The 23,219-nt window shown below is 45.9% G+C and overlaps 6 non-coding genes across 6 annotated transcripts; all 6 read left to right on the plus strand.

Moving 5' to 3' along the window:
- Positions 1–4,729: 4,729 nt before the first annotated feature.
- On the plus strand, positions 4,730–4,811 carry trnal-cag (transfer RNA leucine (anticodon CAG)). The gene has a single exon. It is a non-coding gene; the product is annotated as a tRNA-Leu (tRNA).
- A 3,355-nt stretch (positions 4,812–8,166) lies between these two features.
- On the plus strand, positions 8,167–8,248 carry trnal-cag (transfer RNA leucine (anticodon CAG)). The gene has a single exon. It is a non-coding gene; the product is annotated as a tRNA-Leu (tRNA).
- A 3,352-nt stretch (positions 8,249–11,600) lies between these two features.
- Positions 11,601–11,682, plus strand: trnal-cag (transfer RNA leucine (anticodon CAG)). The gene has a single exon. It is a non-coding gene; the product is annotated as a tRNA-Leu (tRNA).
- Positions 11,683–15,034: 3,352 nt separating this feature from the next.
- trnal-cag (transfer RNA leucine (anticodon CAG)) lies at positions 15,035–15,116 on the plus strand. The gene has a single exon. It is a non-coding gene; the product is annotated as a tRNA-Leu (tRNA).
- Positions 15,117–18,471: 3,355 nt separating this feature from the next.
- Positions 18,472–18,553, plus strand: trnal-cag (transfer RNA leucine (anticodon CAG)). The gene has a single exon. It is a non-coding gene; the product is annotated as a tRNA-Leu (tRNA).
- Positions 18,554–21,907: 3,354 nt separating this feature from the next.
- Positions 21,908–21,989, plus strand: trnal-cag (transfer RNA leucine (anticodon CAG)). The gene has a single exon. It is a non-coding gene; the product is annotated as a tRNA-Leu (tRNA).
- The last annotated feature ends 1,230 nt before the right edge of the window (positions 21,990–23,219 follow it).

Consider the following 23,219-nt stretch of genomic DNA (forward strand, 5'->3'; position numbering starts at 1 on the left):
CTCCATTCTACGCATTACATGTTGTTTCACTTTCTGCATCCTTTCATTCAATGTATCTGAAATGAATATTTCATACCGATACACACGGGAAATTTACACAAATGAGGAAACACACTTGTGAAGTACTGGAAGCTCTTTACCTGTTCTCTGTCGGTGTGCTCTGATCTGACTCACAAAATCTCTTGCCAGAGCTGGGAATAAACTGGTGAAGATGAGACACATCAGATGTCGTAGAGGTCTCTATGCGCATGACGCCCTGCAGTTATTCCCCACGCCGTTTCACACAGCAGTGTTCTCCCTGTGAAATGAAAATCTGTGAATTACAATTCCATCAATTTGTTGGAGACAGAATTGCGATCCAAGCACAGCTCCACATTATTAAGACATACATCATCAACTGTGAATAACCACAGGGATATACAAGCGTCAGAGAGTCGTTATGGATTCGATGGGCTGAACAGCTTCTGTCGGCGCGCGAGTGACGCCACACATTGATGCTGTCCCTCTTCCTGTCTCTGGGACAGAGTGGCTGATGGTGAAACAAAGTCTCATTGTTAACCCTACCTTCTGCGTTAAACTGTCTGCAGCCCCGCAGCTCAGGGACATGGGGATGGCTCTCAGTGAGTGAGACTTTCACTCGGATTGTCTTTATCTGGGAAAGTTGGGGCTCAGATGTTAACTGCTGCTCGATTGCAGCAAAGAAGCTGATGTTACTGTTGCAAAAGCCTTTCTGCAGGATTGCTGTGTGAAGATGGATTTTGAACAACAAACAGGCTGCACAAAAATGCCCTCACATGAATTTACCTGAGGGTAAAGATTCCGGAGTACATTTGAGTCTTACCCGCCAGCTTAACATCTTTATCGTTGGCTCAGATAAATGATATTTGCAGGAAGTTCCTAATCAAACTTGCTGATTCCCAGCACTTGATGGAACTGGCTGTGCCGATGAGAGCGAGCTTTAGAGTGTAACCACACTTGCCTCTCCTCACACTGCTTGTCGGTGGAGGGAAATAGCTGAATACTCTGCCGATGGAGACAACTTAGTCCAAACAGAAGGGATAAACAGCACTGTCCCGTGAACAAGGAGATGGAATGACAAGGCGATATTCTTTATATACTTGGATGCTTAGAAATCTGAGAACAAATTGGGATGTATTTGGACCTGAAAGAATCTCAGCTGGTTTGGTGTTGGAAATGTAAGAGTGTCTAGGGCACGATCTTCACTTAGAAGCTGGTGTTAATGCTGGCATGGGAGAATGTCTGACTTCAAATCGCCATCGAGCCTTGGTTGTTTGGTTTCACTGTTGCTCGGTCGTTCTATCAACTGTTTGATAAAAAGATGTAAATCATTAAGTTGCGCCCTTTGAAATACCTTTGAGTTTTGGGATCAGAAGTGTCATTGTTGTGGGCATGGCACAGTACCACATGTGGTGAAAGTCAAACAAGTGTTAGAGGATGTTCACCCACAGAATTCCCTCTGATTAAATCAACCATCTGGATAATTGCACTGTTCTGGTTGTGAAACTTCAGGAAGTGGGGATGTGAAATGATTGAAAACAGCGCGGAGCAGGTTGATGAGAATGGTGCTGTGTACGAGGAATGTCAACAATAAAGGTCATTTGGAAAGTTGGGACAGGTCTCCTTGGAGAGCAGAAGGCCAAAAGCTGGCCTGGTTAAACCTTTCCAAGACATAAGTGGGTTAGACAGAGGGAATAAGGAAGGGGGAATGATCCCTACGCCTGAAAGGATCGAGAACGATTCGGCAGTTTTAAAGACATTAGGAAAAGAAGAAAAATGTACATGAGGAGAAATGTTTTCACAAAGGGAATGGTTAGAGTCTGACATTGACAAAGACGCAGTTTCAATCGAGTTTTTGAAAAACTAATTCAATGTTCATGTTGAAAGTAAAAATGTGTAGAGTTACAGGGAGAAGGCAAGAGAATGATACGAAAAGAGAAGCACATTTATCTCTGCAGAGAGCCAGCACAGCTAAGGTGTTTTGTTACACATTTGTGAGATTACTTTATGACTCATGCCCTCGGACTGTCTCACATTTAGCATTCATGCATCTCTGTGTCTGAAAATGCATTAGGCATGCCAGTTTTGTTTGTGTTCCATGTTAAATGCTTACTGTTTTGCGATTCGCTCAGTACATTACGAGTTAACAGGGTTTGTGAGGTAACTTCCAGCAGCAAAAATCCTCAACTGAGGGTCTGGGAAAATTTCACGGAGTATGGTCAGTCGGAGCAAAAGTAAGGAAGTCGTTCGTTTCTGCAGTGTTTCACAATACTACCTTTCCCGTGAGCAGTCGAACAGACGAAACGATTGTGCCACAGACTGCGACGGCAAGCTCTGCTAAAAAGTAATCCTTTAAAGCCGGTGGAAGCAACACGACGGTATTGGGGTACACCGCGTGGAATCAGATACTTCGGTGTATCTCGTCCATGCTCACCACACAGCCAAAGTTAAACAAGTCCCGTTCCCCAGCATTTGGCCCCAATCCCGCTAAACCCATCCTATCCAGAAACTCATCCGATTACCTTTGCAATTTTCTGAGTGTAATCGCCTCCTCCACTTCCTCTGGTAGCTCATTCCAAACACGCGCAACCTTCTGTGTGGGAAATTTGCCTCAGGTCCTTTGTCAATTTCAGCCCACTCACATTAAACCGATGCTCTCGCTTTTTTTCAACTCACCCCAACTTGGGTAAAACACATAAATACTCAGTTTACAACCCTTCCATAAGATCATGTCGCAGCCGTTATGCTGCGGGGAAAGTCGTCCCAGCTTATTCCACCTCGCCCTACGGTCCAAACATTGACGACATCCTTGTCTATATTTTGTCATCAATTTCACGTGTTTTTTTTTACGTTTTCAAGATGTTAATTTCGCTGGACAATAACAAGCTATTGGAAACAGAAAGGTGAAACGTAGAATTGCTTCAACTTTCAGTGCTGGATGCCACTGAGCTGCAGTACGGTAGCCTCGGCTGGTTTCTGTAGTGTAGTGGTCATCACGTTCGCCTAACACGCGAAAGGTCCCCAGTTCGAGACTGGGCAGAAACTGCTTTCTTTTTCAAGTGCAGCCTTTCACATGCACAAGAACGGAGCTTCCTTGCTTGCTTTCCCATCTGCAAACCTGCCTTCGAATTTGCTTGAACGAATCTGCTCTCGTAGTGAAATGCAAGGCAACTCCATTTAATTACTGTGCAAAGCGTTGTAAAGTTTTTCTCCAACCTGGTTCTGATCATATGCCATTCTGTTTGAGAGTGTAGTTGCCGCGTTCTGATCCTTCCACGAAAAGCAGTACCGCATTTGCATTCCTTGCGCAGGCGACCCGGTTCAAAGGCAGGGAAGAAGCTGATGCGCTGGTGTCACAGCGCACCACGAATTCCTGAACTTGTCTGTCTGTCAAACGTACCCCAAAGTCGTCTCTGAAAGGCTTCATTTGGAAGCTGTCTGTCGTTATTCAACGCGCGAGATTTGGCACCGGAGGTCCTGAATCATGTTTTGGAGCAGTTCGCACGTTAGTGGCTCATTCAATCAGCAACAGCAATGAAAAAAAAACATACACTCTGAGAGGAACCTCCGGACCTGTGCTGTCATAGCGTCGCTAGTATTAAGGTGCGCCCCGAGATCTAAGCCATGTTGGAACTGTAACGGAGGAATCGACAGAGAGGCTACAGAATGACATCGCATCCATTTGATTTTCTTTAAATCACTGACGAGCAGGAAAATGTTCACGGAGAGGGCGAGTGGAGAAGTGTGGCAATTGAAGCTCTGGTGAAACTCCTTCTTTGTGATTCACTCAGCAAACAGAGACGTGAAGGTGACTCAGGAGTGTGAGCTCTTCACATCGAGAACAAAAAGCAATCAAGGGCAGTTAGCACCTCTTCCGGAGTGGCGGTGGGGTGAGGTAATTACCTTTTGAGTTCTGTTACTATGTTCAGAAACTGCCTTTTAGATTGAGGTGAACAGAAACGCCATTTCTAATAAGCACCATGGAAGTTAGCAAAATGTATTGAGTCGCTTCTCGTCGATTCCCGCACAGGTTTCCGACTCACTTGGTATCCATGTGGCTCATGTCCAGGAGTGAACATCTCTGCAGCAAATTGCACGTTTAAGGTAAAAGGCACGGAAAGTGTCATCTCGAACAGGCTCCGAGGGCAGAGCATCCTCACAATGTGATCTGTCGCTCTCGGAATGTAATGCGACTTCCGGTTTTAGGGTAGAGAACTTTCTTTGGGACCCTTATTCTGCAAAACAGACACAGTGACTGAATAAATGCTGCACGGTATGATTTGGAACACGGCCTGCTCAGCTTTGTGCATTTTCCCTGTAGTCCGGTGTGTTTTGTGTTCCGTGTAAACGTGAAAGTCGTCCTTTTTCGAGCAATGGGTGAAATCATTTAGCAAAGCAAGAATCGAAATTGCAGTAATGTCAAGCAGCTCATGGTTATTTGACCAAATCATAAGCGAACATATATTGTCACGCACTCACAGATACATTTGTAGCTGAAAAGAGTCCGAGAAGATAGACTCAGCTTAAAATTGATTTTTGTCTGGATTGATGGGCTATCATTATCTGCTGCGACATTGACATTGCAGCCGGGCACATCCCAGCAGCTATGCGAGTCGGAGAGGGATCATGGAACCCTTTTCATGTGACTTTGCGTCTGTTGTTATGCAGGGGCACAATTGGAAATGCAAGAAAAAGGGCTGTGCGGTCGGCTGGTAGTGTGGCCGAGCGGTCTAAGGCGCTGGATCCAGGTTCCAGTCTTGAAAGGGGCGCGGGTTCGAATCCCGCCACTGCCATTTCTGCTGTTTAACTCCAATGCTGCAGCTTGTTAAAATGCTGTTTCCGCCCCCACTGTATTGATGTTGAAAACAAAAGTAAAATTGGTTTGCTTCCCGGGGTATTAACTGTGGTGTGGGACAGTGCCACGCGGAAAATCGCAAACAGGTCTGCTGTTCCAGGCAATTTGAGCGTTTACTGGAACCGAATGGAGACTGTTATTTCATCGCTGTTGTGATGAAACACTGCAGAAAGGAACGACTTCCTTACTTTTGCTCCGACTGACCATACTCCATGAAATTTCCCCGGACCCACAGTTGAGGATTTTTGCTGCTGGAAGTTACCTCAGAAACCCTGTTAACTCGTAATGTGGTGACTCGACTCGTCGTTATTTGGTTTTCTGGTCAATGGGAAAATCGATCCAATGAATTTCGATGTCACATGTTATTGAATTTCTCCCATTTCCTTCATTTCCGTCCTGGAGGCATCGGAACGGAAAGGGAATCTCATCGAGACTGTGATTGGTGAAATTCACTTTTTATGGCCCATTCTTATTATGTTCTTTCTTTCTCTCTTTTCAGCATTGTCTGGGAAGTGTTGGTGCACTAAGGCTGCAGTATGTTTGAAAGAGTAGTTTGGAATTGCCCTGTTGTTAGTTGTGAGATTACTTTATGACTCATGCCCTCGGACTGTCTCACATTTAGCATTCATGCATCTCTGTGTCTGAAAATGCATTAGGCATGCCAGTTTTGTTTGTGTTCCGTGTTAAATGCTTACTGTTTTGCGATTCGCTCAGTACATTACGAGTTAACAGGGTTTCTGAGGTAACTTCCAGCAGCAAAAATCCTCAACTGAGGGTCTGGGAAAATTTCACGGAGTATGGTCAGTCGGAGCAAAAGTAAGGAAGTCGTTCGTTTCTGCAGTGTTTCACAATACTACCTTTCCCGTGAGCAGTCGAACAGACGAAACGATTGTGCCACAGACTGCGACGGCAAGCTCTGCTAAAAAGTAATCCTTTAAAGCCGGTGGAAGCAACACGACGGTATTGGGGTACACCGCGTGGAATCAGATACTTCGGTGTATCTCGTCCATGCTCACCACACAGCCAAAGTTAAACAAGTCCCGTTCCCCAGCATTTGGTCCCAAACCCGCTAAACCCATCCTATCCAGAAACTCATCCGATTACCTTTGCAATTTTCTGAGTGTAATAGCCTCCTCCACTTCCTCTGGTAGCTCATTCCAAACACGCACAACCTTCCGTGTGGGAAATGTGCCTCAGGTCCTTTGTTAATTTCAGCCCACTCACATTAAACCGATGCTCTCGCTTTTTTTCAACTCACCCCAACTTGGGTAAAACACATAAATACTCAGTTTACAACCCTTCCATAAGATCATGTCGCAGCCGTTATGCTGCGGGGAAAGTCGTCCCAGCTTATTCCACCTCGCCCTACGGTCCAAACATTGACGACATCCTTGTCTATATTTTGTCATCAATTTCACGTGTTTTTTTTTACGTTTTCAAGATGTTAATTTCGCTGGACAATAACAAGCTATTGGAAACAGAAAGGTGAAACGTAGAATTGCTTCAACTTTCAGTGCTGGATGCCACTGAGCTGCAGTACGGTAGCCTCGGCTGGTTTCTGTAGTGTAGTGGTCATCAAGTTCGCCTAACACGCGAAAGGTCCCCAGTTCGAGACTGGGCAGAAACTGCTTTCTTTTTCAAGTGCAGCCTTTCACATGCACAAGAACGGAGCTTCCTTGCTTGCTTTCCCATCTGCAAACCTGCCTTCGAATTTGCTTGAACGAATCTGCTCTCGTAGTGAAATGCAAGGCAACTCCATTTAATTACTGTGCAAAGCGTTATAAAGTTTTTCTCCAACCTGGTTCTGATCATATGCCATTCTGTTTGAGAGTGTAGTTGCCGCGTTCTGATCCTTCCACGAAAAGCAGTACCGCATTTGCATTCCTTGCGCAGGCGACCCGGTTCAAAGGCAGGGAAGAAGCTGATGCGCTGGTGTCACAGCGCACCACGAATTCCTGAACTTGTCTGTCTGTCAAACGTACCCCAAAGTCGTCTCTGAAAGGCTTCATTTGGAAGCTGTCTGTCGTTATTCAACGCGCGAGATTTGGCACCGGAGGTCCTGAATCATGTTTTGGAGCAGTTCGCACGTTAGTGGCTCATTCAATCAGCAACAGCAATGAAAAAAAAACATACACTCTGAGAGGAACCTCCGGACCTGTGCTGTCATAGCGTCGCTAGTATTAAGGTGCGCCCCGAGATCTAAGCCATGTTGGAACTGTAACGGAGTTATCGACAGAGAGGCTACAGAATGACATCGCATCCATTTGATTTTCTTTAAATCACTGACGAGCAGGAAAATGTTCACGGAGAGGGCGAGTGGAGAAGTGTGGCAATTGAAGCTCTGGTGAAACTCCTTCTTTGTGATTCACTCAGCAAACAGAGACGTGAAGGTGACTCAGGCGTGAGAGCTCTTCACATCGAGAACAAAAAGCAATCAAGGGCAGTTAGCACCTCTTCCGGAGTGGCGGTGGGGTGAGGTAATTACCTTTTGAGTTCTGTTACTATGTTCAGAAACTGCCTTTTAGATTGAGGTGAACAGAAACGCCATTTCTAATAAGCACCATGGAAGTTAGCAAAATGTATTGAGTCGCTTCTCGTCGATTCCCGCACAGGTTTCCGACTCACTTGGTATCCATGTGGCTCATGTCCAGGAGTGAACATCTCTGCAGCAAATTGCCCGTTTAAGGTAAAAGGCACGGAAAGTGTCATCTCGAACAGGCTCCGAGGTCAGAGCATCCTCACAATGTGATCTGTCGCTCTCGGAATGTAATGCGACCTCCGGTTTTAGGGTAGAGAACTTTCTTTGGGACCCTTATTCTGCAAAACAGACACAGTGACTGAATAAATGCTGCACGGTATGATTTGGAACACGGCCTGCTCAGCTTTGTGCATTTTCCCTGTAGTCCGGTGTGTTTTGTGTTCCGTGTAAACGTGAAAGTCGTCCTTTTTCGAGCAATGGGTGAAATCATTTAGCAAAGCAAGAATCGAAATTGCAGTAATGTCAAGCAGCTCATGGTTATTTGACCAAATCATAAGCGAACATATATTGTCACGCACTCACAGATACATTTGTAGCTGAAAAGAGTCCGAGAAGATAGACTCAGCTTAAAATTGATTTTTGTCTGGATTGATGGGCTATCATTATCTGCTGCGACATTGACATTGCAGCCGGGCACATCCCAGCAGCTGTGCGAGTCGGAGAGGGATCATGGAACCCTTTTCATGTGACTTTGCGTCTGTTGTTATGCAGGGGCACAATTGGAAATGCAAGAAAAAGGGCTGTGCGGTCGGCTGGTAGTGTGGCCGAGCGGTCTAAGGCGCTGGATCCAGGTTCCAGTCTTGAAAGGGGCGCGGGTTCGAATCCCGCCACTGCCATTTCTGCTGTTTAACTCCAATGCTGCAGCTTGTTAAAATGCTGTTTCCGCCCCCACTGTATTGATGTTGAAAACAAAAGTAAAATTGGTTTGCTTCCCGGGGTATTAACTGTGGTGTGGGACAGTGCCACGCGGAAAATCGCAAACAGCTCTGCTGTTCCAGGCAATTTGAGCGTTTACTGGAACCGAATGGAGACTGTTATTTCATCGCTGTTGTGATGAAACACTGCAGAAAGGAACGACTTCCTTACTTTTGCTCCGACTGACCATACTCCGTGAAATTCCCCGGACCCACAGTTGAGGATTTTTGCTGCTGGAAGTTACCTCAGAAACCCTGTTAACTCGTAATGTGGTGACTCGACTCGTCGTTATTTGGTTTTCTGGTCAATGGGAAAATCGATCCAATGAATTTCGATGTCACATGTTATTGAATTTCTCCCATTTCCTTCATTTCCGTCCTGGAGGCATCGGAACGGAAAGGGAATCTCATCGAGACTGTGATTGGTGAAATTCACTTTTTATGGCCCCTTCTCATTATGTTCTTTCTTTCTCTCTTTTCAGCATTGTCTGGGAAGTGTTGGTGCACTAAGGCTGCAGTATGTTTGAAAGAGTAGTTTGGAATTGCCCTGTTGTTAGTTGTGAGATTACTTTATGACTCATGCCCTCGGACTGTCTCACATTTAGCATTCATGCATCTCTGTGTCTGAAAATGCATTAGGCATGCCAGTTTTGTTTGTGTTCCGTGTTAAATGCTTACTGTTTTGCGATTCGCTCAGTACATTACGAGTTAACAGGGTTTCTGAGGTAACTTCCAGCAGCAAAAATCCTCAACTGAGGGTCTGGGAAAATTTCACGGAGTATGGTCAGTCGGAGCAAAAGTAAGGAAGTCGTTCGTTTCTGCAGTGTTTCACAATACTACCTTTCCCGTGAGCAGTCGAACAGACGAAACGATTGTGCCACAGACTGCGACGGCAAGCTCTGCTAAAAAGTAATCCTTTAAAGCCGGTGGAAGCAACACGACGGTATTGTGGTACACCGCGTGGAATCAGATACTTCGGTGTATCTCGTCCATGCTCACCACATAGCCAAAGTTAAACAAGTCCCGTTCCCCAGCATTTGGCCCCAATCCCGCTAAACCCATCCTATCCAGAAACTCATCCGATTACCTTTGCAATTTTCTGAGTGTAATCGCCTCCTCCACTTCCTCTGGTAGCTCATTCCAAACACGCACAACCTTCCGTGTGGGAAATGTGCCTCAGGTCCTTTGTCAATTTCAGCCCACTCACATTAAACCGATGCTCTCGATTTTTCAACTCACCCCAACTTGGGTAAAACACATAAATACTCAGTTTACAACCCTTCCATAAGATCATGTCGCAGCCGTTATGCTGCGGGGAAAGTCGTCCCAGCTTATTCCACCTCGCCCTACGGTCCAAACATTGACGACATCCTTGTCTATATTTTGTCATCAATTTCACGTGTTTTTTTTTACGTTTTCAAGATGTTAATTTCGCTGGACAATAACAAGCTATTGGAAACAGAAAGGTGAAACGTAGAATTGCTTCAACTTTCAGTGCTGGATGCCACTGAGCTGCAGTACGGTAGCCTCGGCTGGTTTCTGTAGTGTAGTGGTCATCAAGTTCGCCTAACACGCGAAAGGTCCCCAGTTCGAGACTGGGCAGAAACTGCTTTCTTTTTCAAGTGCAGCCTTTCACATGCACAAGAACGGAGCTTCCTTGCTTGCTTTCCCATCTGCAAACCTGCCTTCGAATTTGCTTGAACGAATCTGCTCTCGTAGTGAAATGCAAGGCAACTCCATTTAATTACTGTGCAAAGCGTTATAAAGTTTTTCTCCAACCTGGTTCTGATCATATGCCATTCTGTTTGAGAGTGTAGTTGCCGCGTTCTGATCCTTCCACGAAAAGCAGTACCGCATTTGCATTCCTTGCGCAGGCGACCCGGTTCAAAGGCAGGGAAGAAGCTGATGCGCTGGTGTCACAGCGCACCACGAATTCCTGAACTTGTCTGTCTGTCAAACGTACCCCAAAGTCGTCTCTGAAAGGCTTCATTTGGAAGCTGTCTGTCGTTATTCAACGCGCGAGATTTGGCACCGGAGGTCCTGAATCATGTTTTGGAGCAGTTCGCACGTTAGTGGCTCATTCAATCAGCAACAGCAATGAAAAAAAAACATACACTCTGAGAGGAACCTCCGGACCTGTGCTGTCATAGCGTCGCTAGTATTAAGGTGCGCCCCGAGATCTAAGCCATGTTGGAACTGTAACGGAGTTATCGACAGAGAGGCTACAGAATGACATCGCATCCATTTGATTTTCTTTAAATCACTGACGAGCAGGAAAATGTTCACGGAGAGGGCGAGTGGAGAAGTGTGGCAATTGAAGCTCTGGTGAAACTCCTTCTTTGTGATTCACTCAGCAAACAGAGACGTGAAGGTGACTCAGGCGTGAGAGCTCTTCACATCGAGAACAAAAAGCAATCAAGGGCAGTTAGCACCTCTTCCGGAGTGGCGGTGGGGTGAGGTAATTACCTTTTGAGTTCTGTTACTATGTTCAGAAACTGCCTTTTAGATTGAGGTGAACAGAAACGCCATTTCTAATAAGCACCATGGAAGTTAGCAAAATGTATTGAGTCGCTTCTCGTCGATTCCCGCACAGGTTTCCGACTCACTTGGTATCCATGTGGCTCATGTCCAGGAGTGAACATCTCTGCAGCAAATTGCCCGTTTAAGGTAAAAGGCACGGAAAGTGTCATCTCGAACAGGCTCCGAGGTCAGAGCATCCTCACAATGTGATCTGTCGCTCTCGGAATGTAATGCGACTTCCGGTTTTAGGGTAGAGAACTTTCTTTGGGACCCTTATTCTGCAAAACAGACACAGTGACTGAATAAATGCTGCACGGTATGATTTGGAACACGGCCTGCTCAGCTTTGTGCATTTTCCCTGTAGTCCGGTGTGTTTTGTGTTCCGTGTAAACGTGAAAGTCGTCCTTTTTCGAGCAATGGGTGAAATCATTTAGCAAAGCAAGAATCGAAATTGCAGTAATGTCAAGCAGCTCATGGTTATTTGACCAAATCATAAGCGAACATATATTGTCACGCACTCACAGATACATTTGTAGCTGAAAAGAGTCCGAGAAGATAGACTCAGCTTAAAATTGATTTTTGTCTGGATTGATGGGCTATCATTATCTGCTGCGACATTGACATTGCAGCCGGGCACATCCCAGCAGCTGTGCGAGTCGGAGAGGGATCATGGAACCCTTTTCATGTGACTTTGCGTCTGTTGTTATGCAGGGGCACAATTGGAAATGCAAGAAAAAGGGCTGTGCGGTCGGCTGGTAGTGTGGCCGAGCGGTCTAAGGCGCTGGATCCAGGTTCCAGTCTTGAAAGGGGCGCGGGTTCGAATCCCGCCACTGCCATTTCTGCTGTTTAACTCCAATGCTGCAGCTTGTTAAAATGCTGTTTCCGCCCCCACTGTATTGATGTTGAAAACAAAAGTAAAATTGGTTTGCTTCCCGGGGTATTAACTGTGGTGTGGGACAGTGCCACGCGGAAAATCGCAAACAGCTCTGCTGTTCCAGGCAATTTGAGCGTTTACTGGAACCGAATGGAGACTGTTATTTCATCGCTGTTGTGATGAAACACTGCAGAAAGGAACGACTTCCTTACTTTTGCTCCGACTGACCATACTCCGTGAAATTCCCCGGACCCACAGTTGAGGATTTTTGCTGCTGGAAGTTACCTCAGAAACCCTGTTAACTCGTAATGTGGTGACTCGACTCGTCGTTATTTGGTTTTCTGGTCAATGGGAAAATCGATCCAATGAATTTCGATGTCACATGTTATTGAATTTCTCCCATTTCCTTCATTTCCGTCCTGGAGGCATCGGAACGGAAAGGGAATCTCATCGAGACTGTGATTGGTGAAATTCACTTTTTATGGCCCCTTCTCATTATGTTCTTTCTTTCTCTCTTTTCAGCATTGTCTGGGAAGTGTTGGTGCACTAAGGCTGCAGTATGTTTGAAAGAGTAGTTTGGAATTGCCCTGTTGTTAGTTGTGAGATTACTTTATGACTCATGCCCTCGGACTGTCTCACATTTAGCATTCATGCATCTCTGTGTCTGAAAATGCATTAGGCATGCCAGTTTTGTTTGTGTTCCGTGTTAAATGCTTACTGTTTTGCGATTCGCTCAGTACATTACGAGTTAACAGGGTTTCTGAGGTAACTTCCAGCAGCAAAAATCCTCAACTGAGGGTCTGGGAAAATTTCACGGAGTATGGTCAGTCGGAGCAAAAGTAAGGAAGTCGTTCGTTTCTGCAGTGTTTCACAATACTACCTTTCCCGTGAGCAGTCGAACAGACGAAACGATTGTGCCACAGACTGCGACGGCAAGCTCTGCTAAAAAGTAATCCTTTAAAGCCGGTGGAAGCAACACGACGGTATTGTGGTACACCGCGTGGAATCAGATACTTCGGTGTATCTCGTCCATGCTCACCACATAGCCAAAGTTAAACAAGTCCCGTTCCCCAGCATTTGGCCCCAATCCCGCTAAACCCATCCTATCCAGAAACTCATCCGATTACCTTTGCAATTTTCTGAGTGTAATCGCCTCCTCCACTTCCTCTGGTAGCTCATTCCAAACACGCACAACCTTCCGTGTGGGAAATGTGCCTCAGGTCCTTTGTCAATATCAGCCCACTCACATTAAACCGATGCTCTCGATTTTTCAACTCACCCCAACTTGGGTAAAACACATAAATACTCAGTTTACAACCCTTCCATAAGATCATGTCGCAGCCGTTATGCTGCGGGGAAAGTCGTCCCAGCTTATTCCACCTCGCCCTACGGTCCAAACATTGACGACATCCTTGTCTATATTTTGTCATCAATTTCACGTGTTTTTTTTTACGTTTTCAAGATGTTAATTTCGCTGGACAATAACAAGCTATTGGAAACAGAAAGGTGAAACGTAGAATTGCTTCAACTTTCAGTGCTGGATGCCACTGAGCTGCAGTACGGTAGCCTCGGCTGGTTTCTGTAGTGTAGTGGTCATCAAGTTCGCCTAACACGCGAAAGGTCCCCAGTTCGAGACTGGGCAGAAACTGCTTTCTTTTTCAAGTGCAGCCTTTCACATGCACAAGAACGGAGCTTCCTTGCTTGCTTTCCCATCTGCAAACCTGCCTTCGAATTTGCTTGAACGAATCTGCTCTCGTAGTGAAATGCAATTCAACTCCATTTAATTACTGTGCAAAGCGTTATAAAGTTTTTCTCCAACCTGGTTCTGATCATATGCCATTCTGTTTGAGAGTGTAGTTGCCGCGTTCTGATCCTTCCACGAAAAGCAGTACCGCATTTGCATTCCTTGCGCAGGCGACCCGGTTCAAAGGCAGGGAAGAAGCTGATGCGCTGGTGTCACAGCGCACCACGAATTCCTGAACTTGTCTGTCTGTCAAACGTACCCCAAAGTCGTCTCTGAAAGGCTTCATTTGGAAGCTGTCTGTCGTTATTCAACGCGCGAGATTTGGCACCGGAGGTCCTGAATCATGTTTTGGAGCAGTTCGCACGTTAGTGGCTCATTCAATCAGCAACAGCAATGAAAAAAAAACATACACTCTGAGAGGAACCTCCGGACCTGTGCTGTCATAGCGTCGCTAGTATTAAGGTGCGCCCCGAGATCTAAGCCATGTTGGAACTGTAACGGAGGAATCGACAGAGAGGCTACAGAATGACATCGCATCCATTTGATTTTCTTTAAATCACTGACGAGCAGGAAAATGTTCACGGAGAGGGCGAGTGGAGAAGTGTGGCAATTGAAGCTCTGGTGAAACTCCTTCTTTGTGATTCACTCAGCAAACAGAGACGTGAAGGTGACTCAGGAGTGTGAGCTCTTCACATCGAGAACAAAAAGCAATCAAGGGCAGTTAGCACCTCTTCCGGAGTGGCGGTGGGGTGAGGTAATTACCTTTTGAGTTCTGTTACTATGTTCAGAAACTGCCTTTTAGATTGAGGTGAACAGAAACGCCATTTCTAATAAGCACCATGGAAGTTAGCAAAATGTATTGAGTCGCTTCTCGTCGATTCCCGCACAGGTTTCCGACTCACTTGGTATCCATGTGGCTCATGTCCAGGAGTGAACATCTCTGCAGCAAATTGCACGTTTAAGGTAAAAGGCACGGAAAGTGTCATCTCGAACAGGCTCCGAGGGCAGAGCATCCTCACAATGTGATCTGTCGCTCTCGGAATGTAATGCGACTTCCGGTTTTAGGGTAGAGAACTTTCTTTGGGACCCTTATTCTGCAAAACAGACACAGTGACTGAATAAATGCTGCACGGTATGATTTGGAACACGGCCTGCTCAGCTTTGTGCATTTTCCCTGTAGTCCGGTGTGTTTTGTGTTCCGTGTAAACGTGAAAGTCGTCCTTTTTCGAGCAATGGGTGAAATCATTTAGCAAAGCAAGAATCGAAATTGCAGTAATGTCAAGCAGCTCATGGTTATTTGACCAAATCATAAGCGAACATATATTGTCACGCACTCACAGATACATTTGTAGCTGAAAAGAGTCCGAGAAGATAGACTCAGCTTAAAATTGATTTTTGTCTGGATTGATGGGCTATCATTATCTGCTGCGACATTGACATTGCAGCCGGGCACATCCCAGCAGCTGTGCGAGTCGGAGAGGGATCATGGAACCCTTTTCATGTGACTTTGCGTCTGTTGTTATGCAGGGGCACAATTGGAAATGCAAGAAAAAGGGCTGTGCGGTCGGCTGGTAGTGTGGCCGAGCGGTCTAAGGCGCTGGATCCAGGTTCCAGTCTTGAAAGGGGCGCGGGTTCGAATCCCGCCACTGCCATTTCTGCTGTTTAACTCCAATGCTGCAGCTTGTTAAAATGCTGTTTCCGCCCCCACTGTATTGATGTTGAAAACAAAAGTAAAATTGGTTTGCTTCCCGGGGTATTAACTGTGGTGTGGGACAGTGCCACGCGGAAAATCGCAAACAGCTCTGCTGTTCCAGGCAATTTGAGCGTTTACTGGAACCGAATGGAGACTGTTATTTCATCGCTGTTGTGATGAAACACTGCAGAAAGGAACGACTTCCTTACTTTTGCTCCGACTGACCATACTCCATGAAATTTCCCCGGACCCACAGTTGAGGATTTTTGCTGCTGGAAGTTACCTCAGAAACCCTGTTAACTCGTAATGTGGTGACTCGACTCGTCGTTATTTGGTTTTCTGGTCAATGGGAAAATCGATCCAATGAATTTCGATGTCACATGTTATTGAATTTCTCCCATTTCCTTCATTTCCGTCCTGGAGGCATCGGAACGGAAAGGGAATCTCATCGAGACTGTGATTGGTGAAATTCACTTTTTATGGCCCATTCTTATTATGTTCTTTCTTTCTCTCTTTTCAGCATTGTCTGGGAAGTGTTGGTGCACTAAGGCTGCAGTATGTTTGAAAGAGTAGTTTGGAATTGCCCTGTTGTTAGTTGTGAGATTACTTTATGACTCATGCCCTCGGACTGTCTCACATTTAGCATTCATGCATCTCTGTGTCTGAAAATGCATTAGGCATGCCAGTTTTGTTTGTGTTCCGTGTTAAATGCTTACTGTTTTGCGATTCGCTCAGTACATTACGAGTTAACAGGGTTTCTGAGGTAACTTCCAGCAGCAAAAATCCTCAACTGAGGGTCTGGGAAAATTTCACGGAGTATGGTCAGTCGGAGCAAAAGTAAGGAAGTCGTTCGTTTCTGCAGTGTTTCACAATACTACCTTTCCCGTGAGCAGTCGAACAGACGAAACGATTGTGCCACAGACTGCGACGGCAAGCTCTGCTAAAAAGTAATCCTTTAAAGCCGGTGGAAGCAACACGACGGTATTGGGGTACACCGCGTGGAATCAGATACTTCGGTGTATCTCGTCCATGCTCACCACACAGCCAAAGTTAAACAAGTCCCGTTCCCCAGCATTTGGTCCCAAACCCGCTAAACCCATCCTATCCAGAAACTCATCCGATTACCTTTGCAATTTTCTGAGTGTAATAGCCTCCTCCACTTCCTCTGGTAGCTCATTCCAAACACGCACAACCTTCCGTGTGGGAAATGTGCCTCAGGTCCTTTGTTAATTTCAGCCCACTCACATTAAACCGATGCTCTCGCTTTTTTTCAACTCACCCCAACTTGGGTAAAACACATAAATACTCAGTTTACAACCCTTCCATAAGATCATGTCGCAGCCGTTATGCTGCGGGGAAAGTCGTCCCAGCTTATTCCACCTCGCCCTACGGTCCAAACATTGACGACATCCTTGTCTATATTTTGTCATCAATTTCACGTGTTTTTTTTTACGTTTTCAAGATGTTAATTTCGCTGGACAATAACAAGCTATTGGAAACAGAAAGGTGAAACGTAGAATTGCTTCAACTTTCAGTGCTGGATGCCACTGAGCTGCAGTACGGTAGCCTCGGCTGGTTTCTGTAGTGTAGTGGTCATCAAGTTCGCCTAACACGCGAAAGGTCCCCAGTTCGAGACTGGGCAGAAACTGCTTTCTTTTTCAAGTGCAGCCTTTCACATGCACAAGAACGGAGCTTCCTTGCTTGCTTTCCCATCTGCAAACCTGCCTTCGAATTTGCTTGAACGAATCTGCTCTCGTAGTGAAATGCAAGGCAACTCCATTTAATTACTGTGCAAAGCGTTATAAAGTTTTTCTCCAACCTGGTTCTGATCATATGCCATTCTGTTTGAGAGTGTAGTTGCCGCGTTCTGATCCTTCCACGAAAAGCAGTACCGCATTTGCATTCCTTGCGCAGGCGACCCGGTTCAAAGGCAGGGAAGAAGCTGATGCGCTGGTGTCACAGCGCACCACGAATTCCTGAACTTGTCTGTCTGTCAAACGTACCCCAAAGTCGTCTCTGAAAGGCTTCATTTGGAAGCTGTCTGTCGTTATTCAACGCGCGAGATTTGGCACCGGAGGTCCTGAATCATGTTTTGGAGCAGTTCGCACGTTAGTGGCTCATTCAATCAGCAACAGCAATGAAAAAAAAACATACACTCTGAGAGGAACCTCCGGACCTGTGCTGTCATAGCGTCGCTAGTATTAAGGTGCGCCCCGAGATCTAAGCCATGTTGGAACTGTAACGGAGTTATCGACAGAGAGGCTACAGAATGACATCGCATCCATTTGATTTTCTTTAAATCACTGACGAGCAGGAAAATGTTCACGGAGAGGGCGAGTGGAGAAGTGTGGCAATTGAAGCTCTGGTGAAACTCCTTCTTTGTGATTCACTCAGCAAACAGAGACGTGAAGGTGACTCAGGCGTGAGAGCTCTTCACATCGAGAACAAAAAGCAATCAAGGGCAGTTAGCACCTCTTCCGGAGTGGCGGTGGGGTGAGGTAATTACCTTTTGAGTTCTGTTACTATGTTCAGAAACTGCCTTTTAGATTGAGGTGAACAGAAACGCCATTTCTAATAAGCACCATGGAAGTTAGCAAAATGTATTGAGTCGCTTCTCGTCGATTCCCGCACAGGTTTCCGACTCACTTGGTATCCATGTGGCTCATGTCCAGGAGTGAACATCTCTGCAGCAAATTGCCCGGTTAAGGTAAAAGGCACGGAAAGTGTCATCTCGAACAGGCTCCGAGGTCAGAGCATCCTCACAATGTGATCTGTCGCTCTCGGAATGTAATGCGACCTCCGGTTTTAGGGTAGAGAACTTTCTTTGGGACCCTTATTCTGCAAAACAGACACAGTGACTGAATAAATGCTGCACGGTATGATTTGGAACACGGCCTGCTCAGCTTTGTGCATTTTCCCTGTAGTCCGGTGTGTTTTGTGTTCCGTGTAAACGTGAAAGTCGTCCTTTTTCGAGCAATGGGTGAAATCATTTAGCAAAGCAAGAATCGAAATTGCAGTAATGTCAAGCAGCTCATGGTTATTTGACCAAATCATAAGCGAACATATATTGTCACGCACTCACAGATACATTTGTAGCTGAAAAGAGTCCGAGAAGATAGACTCAGCTTAAAATTGATTTTTGTCTGGATTGATGGGCTATCATTATCTGCTGCGACATTGACATTGCAGCCGGGCACATCCCAGCAGCTGTGCGAGTCGGAGAGGGATCATGGAACCCTTTTCATGTGACTTTGCGTCTGTTGTTATGCAGGGGCACAATTGGAAATGCAAGAAAAAGGGCTGTGCGGTCGGCTGGTAGTGTGGCCGAGCGGTCTAAGGCGCTGGATCCAGGTTCCAGTCTTGAAAGGGGCGCGGGTTCGAATCCCGCCACTGCCATTTCTGCTGTTTAACTCCAATGCTGCAGCTTGTTAAAATGCTGTTTCCGCCCCCACTGTATTGATGTTGAAAACAAAAGTAAAATTGGTTTGCTTCCCGGGGTATTAACTGTGGTGTGGGACAGTGCCACGCGGAAAATCGCAAACAGCTCTGCTGTTCCAGGCAATTTGAGCGTTTACTGGAACCGAATGGAGACTGTTATTTCATCGCTGTTGTGATGAAACACTGCAGAAAGGAACGACTTCCTTACTTTTGCTCCGACTGACCATACTCCGTGAAATTCCCCGGACCCACAGTTGAGGATTTTTGCTGCTGGAAGTTACCTCAGAAACCCTGTTAACTCGTAATGTGGTGACTCGACTCGTCGTTATTTGGTTTTCTGGTCAATGGGAAAATCGATCCAATGAATTTCGATGTCACATGTTATTGAATTTCTCCCATTTCCTTCATTTCCGTCCTGGAGGCATCGGAACGGAAAGGGAATCTCATCGAGACTGTGATTGGTGAAATTCACTTTTTATGGCCCCTTCTCATTATGTTCTTTCTTTCTCTCTTTTCAGCATTGTCTGGGAAGTGTTGGTGCACTAAGGCTGCAGTATGTTTGAAAGAGTAGTTTGGAATTGCCCTGTTGTTAGTTGTGAGATTACTTTATGACTCATGCCCTCGGACTGTCTCACATTTAGCATTCATGCATCTCTGTGTCTGAAAATGCATTAGGCATGCCAGTTTTGTTTGTGTTCCGTGTTAAATGCTTACTGTTTTGCGATTCGCTCAGTACATTACGAGTTAACAGGGTTTCTGAGGTAACTTCCAGCAGCAAAAATCCTCAACTGAGGGTCTGGGAAAATTTCACGGAGTATGGTCAGTCGGAGCAAAAGTAAGGAAGTCGTTCGTTTCTGCAGTGTTTCACAATACTACCTTTCCCGTGAGCAGTCGAACAGACGAAACGATTGTGCCACAGACTGCGACGGCAAGCTCTGCTAAAAAGTAATCCTTTAAAGCCGGTGAAAGCAACACGACGGTATTGTGGTACACCGCGTGGAATCAGATACTTCGGTGTATCTCGTCCATGCTCACCACACAGCCAAAGTTAAACAAGTCCCGTTCCCCAGCATTTGGTCCCAAACCCGCTAAACCCATCCTATCCAGAAACTCATCCGATTACCTTTGCAATTTTCTGAGTGTAATAGCCTCCTCCACTTCCTCTGGTAGCTCATTCCAAACACGCACAACCTTCCGTGTGGGAAATGTGCCTCAGGTCCTTTGTCAATTTCAGCCCACTCACATTAAACCGATGCTCTCGCTTTTTTTCAACTCACCCCAACTTGGGTAAAACACATAAATACTCAGTTTACAACCCTTCCATAAGATCATGTCGCAGCCGTTATGCTGCGGGGAAAGTCGTCCCAGCTTATTCCACCTCGCCCTACGGTCCAAACATTGACGACATCCTTGTCTATATTTTGTCATCAATTTCACGTGTTTTTTTTTACGTTTTCAAGATGTTAATTTCGCTGGACAATAACAAGCTATTGGAAACAGAAAGGTGAAACGTAGAATTGCTTCAACTTTCAGTGCTGGATGCCACTGAGCTGCAGTACGGTAGCCTCGGCTGGTTTCTGTAGTGTAGTGGTCATCAAGTTCGCCTAACACGCGAAAGGTCCCCAGTTCGAGACTGGGCAGAAACTGCTTTCTTTTTCAAGTGCAGCCTTTCACATGCACAAGAACGGAGCTTCCTTGCTTGCTTTCCCATCTGCAAACCTGCCTTCGAATTTGCTTGAACGAATCTGCTCTCGTAGTGAAATGCAATTCAACTCCATTTAATTACTGTGCAAAGCGTTATAAAGTTTTTCTCCAACCTGGTTCTGATCATATGCCATTCTGTTTGAGAGTGTAGTTGCCGCGTTCTGATCCTTCCACGAAAAGCAGTACCGCATTTGCATTCCTTGCGCAGGCGACCCGGTTCAAAGGCAGGGAAGAAGCTGATGCGCTGGTGTCACAGCGCACCACGAATTCCTGAACTTGTCTGTCTGTCAAACGTACCCCAAAGTCGTCTCTGAAAGGCTTCATTTGGAAGCTGTCTGTCGTTATTCAACGCGCGAGATTTGGCACCGGAGGTCCTGAATCATGTTTTGGAGCAGTTCGCACGTTAGTGGCTCATTCAATCAGCAACAGCAATGAAAAAAAAACATACACTCTGAGAGGAACCTCCGGACCTGTGCTGTCATAGCGTCGCTAGTATTAAGGTGCGCCCCGAGATCTAAGCCATGTTGGAACTGTAACGGAGTTATCGACAGAGAGGCTACAGAATGACATCGCATCCATTTGATTTTCTTTAAATCACTGACGAGCAGGAAAATGTTCACGGAGAGGGCGAGTGGAGAAGTGTGGCAATTGAAGCTCTGGTGAAACTCCTTCTTTGTGATTCACTCAGCAAACAGAGACGTGAAGGTGACTCAGGCGTGAGAGCTCTTCACATCGAGAACAAAAAGCAATCAAGGGCAGTTAGCACCTCTTCCGGAGTGGCGGTGGGGTGAGGTAATTACCTTTTGAGTTCTGTTACTATGTTCAGAAACTGCCTTTTAGATTGAGGTGAACAGAAACGCCATTTCTAATAAGCACCATGGAAGTTAGCAAAATGTATTGAGTCGCTTCTCGTCGATTCCCGCACAGGTTTCCGACTCACTTGGTATCCATGTGGCTCATGTCCAGGAGTGAACATCTCTGCAGCAAATTGCCCGTTTAAGGTAAAAGGCACGGAAAGTGTCATCTCGAACAGGCTCCGAGGTCAGAGCATCCTCACAATGTGATCTGTCGCTCTCGGAATGTAATGCGACCTCCGGTTTTAGGGTAGAGAACTTTCTTTGGGACCCTTATTCTGCAAAACAGACACAGTGACTGAATAAATGCTGCACGGTATGATTTGGAACACGGCCTGCTCAGCTTTGTGCATTTTCCCTGTAGTCCGGTGTGTTTTGTGTTCCGTGTAAACGTGAAAGTCGTCCTTTTTCGAGCAATGGGTGAAATCATTTAGCAAAGCAAGAATCGAAATTGCAGTAATGTCAAGCAGCTCATGGTTATTTGACCAAATCATAAGCGAACATATATTGTCACGCACTCACAGATACATTTGTAGCTGAAAAGAGTCCGAGAAGATAGACTCAGCTTAAAATTGATTTTTGTCTGGATTGATGGGCTATCATTATCTGCTGCGACATTGACATTGCAGCCGGGCACATCCCAGCAGCTGTGCGAGTCGGAGAGGGATCATGGAACCCTTTTCATGTGACTTTGCGTCTGTTGTTATGCAGGGGCACAATTGGAAATGCAAGAAAAAGGGCTGTGCGGTCGGCTGGTAGTGTGGCCGAGCGGTCTAAGGCGCTGGATCCAGGTTCCAGTCTTGAAAGGGGCGCGGGTTCGAATCCCGCCACTGCCATTTCTGCTGTTTAACTCCAATGCTGCAGCTTGTTAAAATGCTGTTTCCGCCCCCACTGTATTGATGTTGAAAACAAAAGTAAAATTGGTTTGCTTCCCGGGGTATTAACTGTGGTGTGGGACAGTGCCACGCGGAAAATCGCAAACAGCTCTGCTGTTCCAGGCAATTTGAGCGTTTACTGGAACCGAATGGAGACTGTTATTTCATCGCTGTTGTGATGAAACACTGCAGAAAGGAACGACTTCCTTACTTTTGCTCCGACTGACCATACTCCGTGAAATTCCCCGGACCCACAGTTGAGGATTTTTGCTGCTGGAAGTTACCTCAGAAACCCTGTTAACTCGTAATGTGGTGACTCGACTCGTCGTTATTTGGTTTTCTGGTCAATGGGAAAATCGATCCAATGAATTTCGATGTCACATGTTATTGAATTTCTCCCATTTCCTTCATTTCCGTCCTGGAGGCATCGGAACGGAAAGGGAATCTCATCGAGACTGTGATTGGTGAAATTCACTTTTTATGGCCCCTTCTCATTATGTTCTTTCTTTCTCTCTTTTCAGCATTGTCTGGGAAGTGTTGGTGCACTAAGGCTGCAGTATGTTTGAAAGAGTAGTTTGGAATTGCCCTGTTGTTAGTTGTGAGATTACTTTATGACTCATGCCCTCGGACTGTCTCACATTTAGCATTCATGCATCTCTGTGTCTGAAAATGCATTAGGCATGCCAGTTTTGTTTGTGTTCCGTGTTAAATGCTTACTGTTTTGCGATTCGCTCAGTACATTACGAGTTAACAGGGTTTCTGAGGTAACTTCCAGCAGCAAAAATCCTCAACTGAGGGTCTGGGAAAATTTCACGGAGTATGGTCAGTCGGAGCAAAAGTAAGGAAGTCGTTCGTTTCTGCAGTGTTTCACAATACTACCTTTCCCGTGAGCAGTCGAACAGACGAAACGATTGTGCCACAGACTGCGACGGCAAGCTCTGCTAAAAAGTAATCCTTTAAAGCCGGTGGAAGCAACACGACGGTATTGTGGTACACCGCGTGGAATCAGATACTTCGGTGTATCTCGTCCATGCTCACCACATAGCCAAAGTTAAACAAGTCCCGTTCCCCAGCATTTGGCCCCAATCCCGCTAAACCCATCCTATCCAGAAACTCATCCGATTACCTTTGCAATTTTCTGAGTGTAATCGCCTCCTCCACTTCCTCTGGTAGCTCATTCCAAACACGCAC

This window comes from Chiloscyllium punctatum, chromosome 31 (genome assembly GCF_047496795.1).
Source record: "Chiloscyllium punctatum isolate Juve2018m chromosome 31, sChiPun1.3, whole genome shotgun sequence".
In the NCBI taxonomy this organism is placed as follows: Eukaryota; Metazoa; Chordata; class Chondrichthyes; order Orectolobiformes; family Hemiscylliidae; genus Chiloscyllium; species Chiloscyllium punctatum.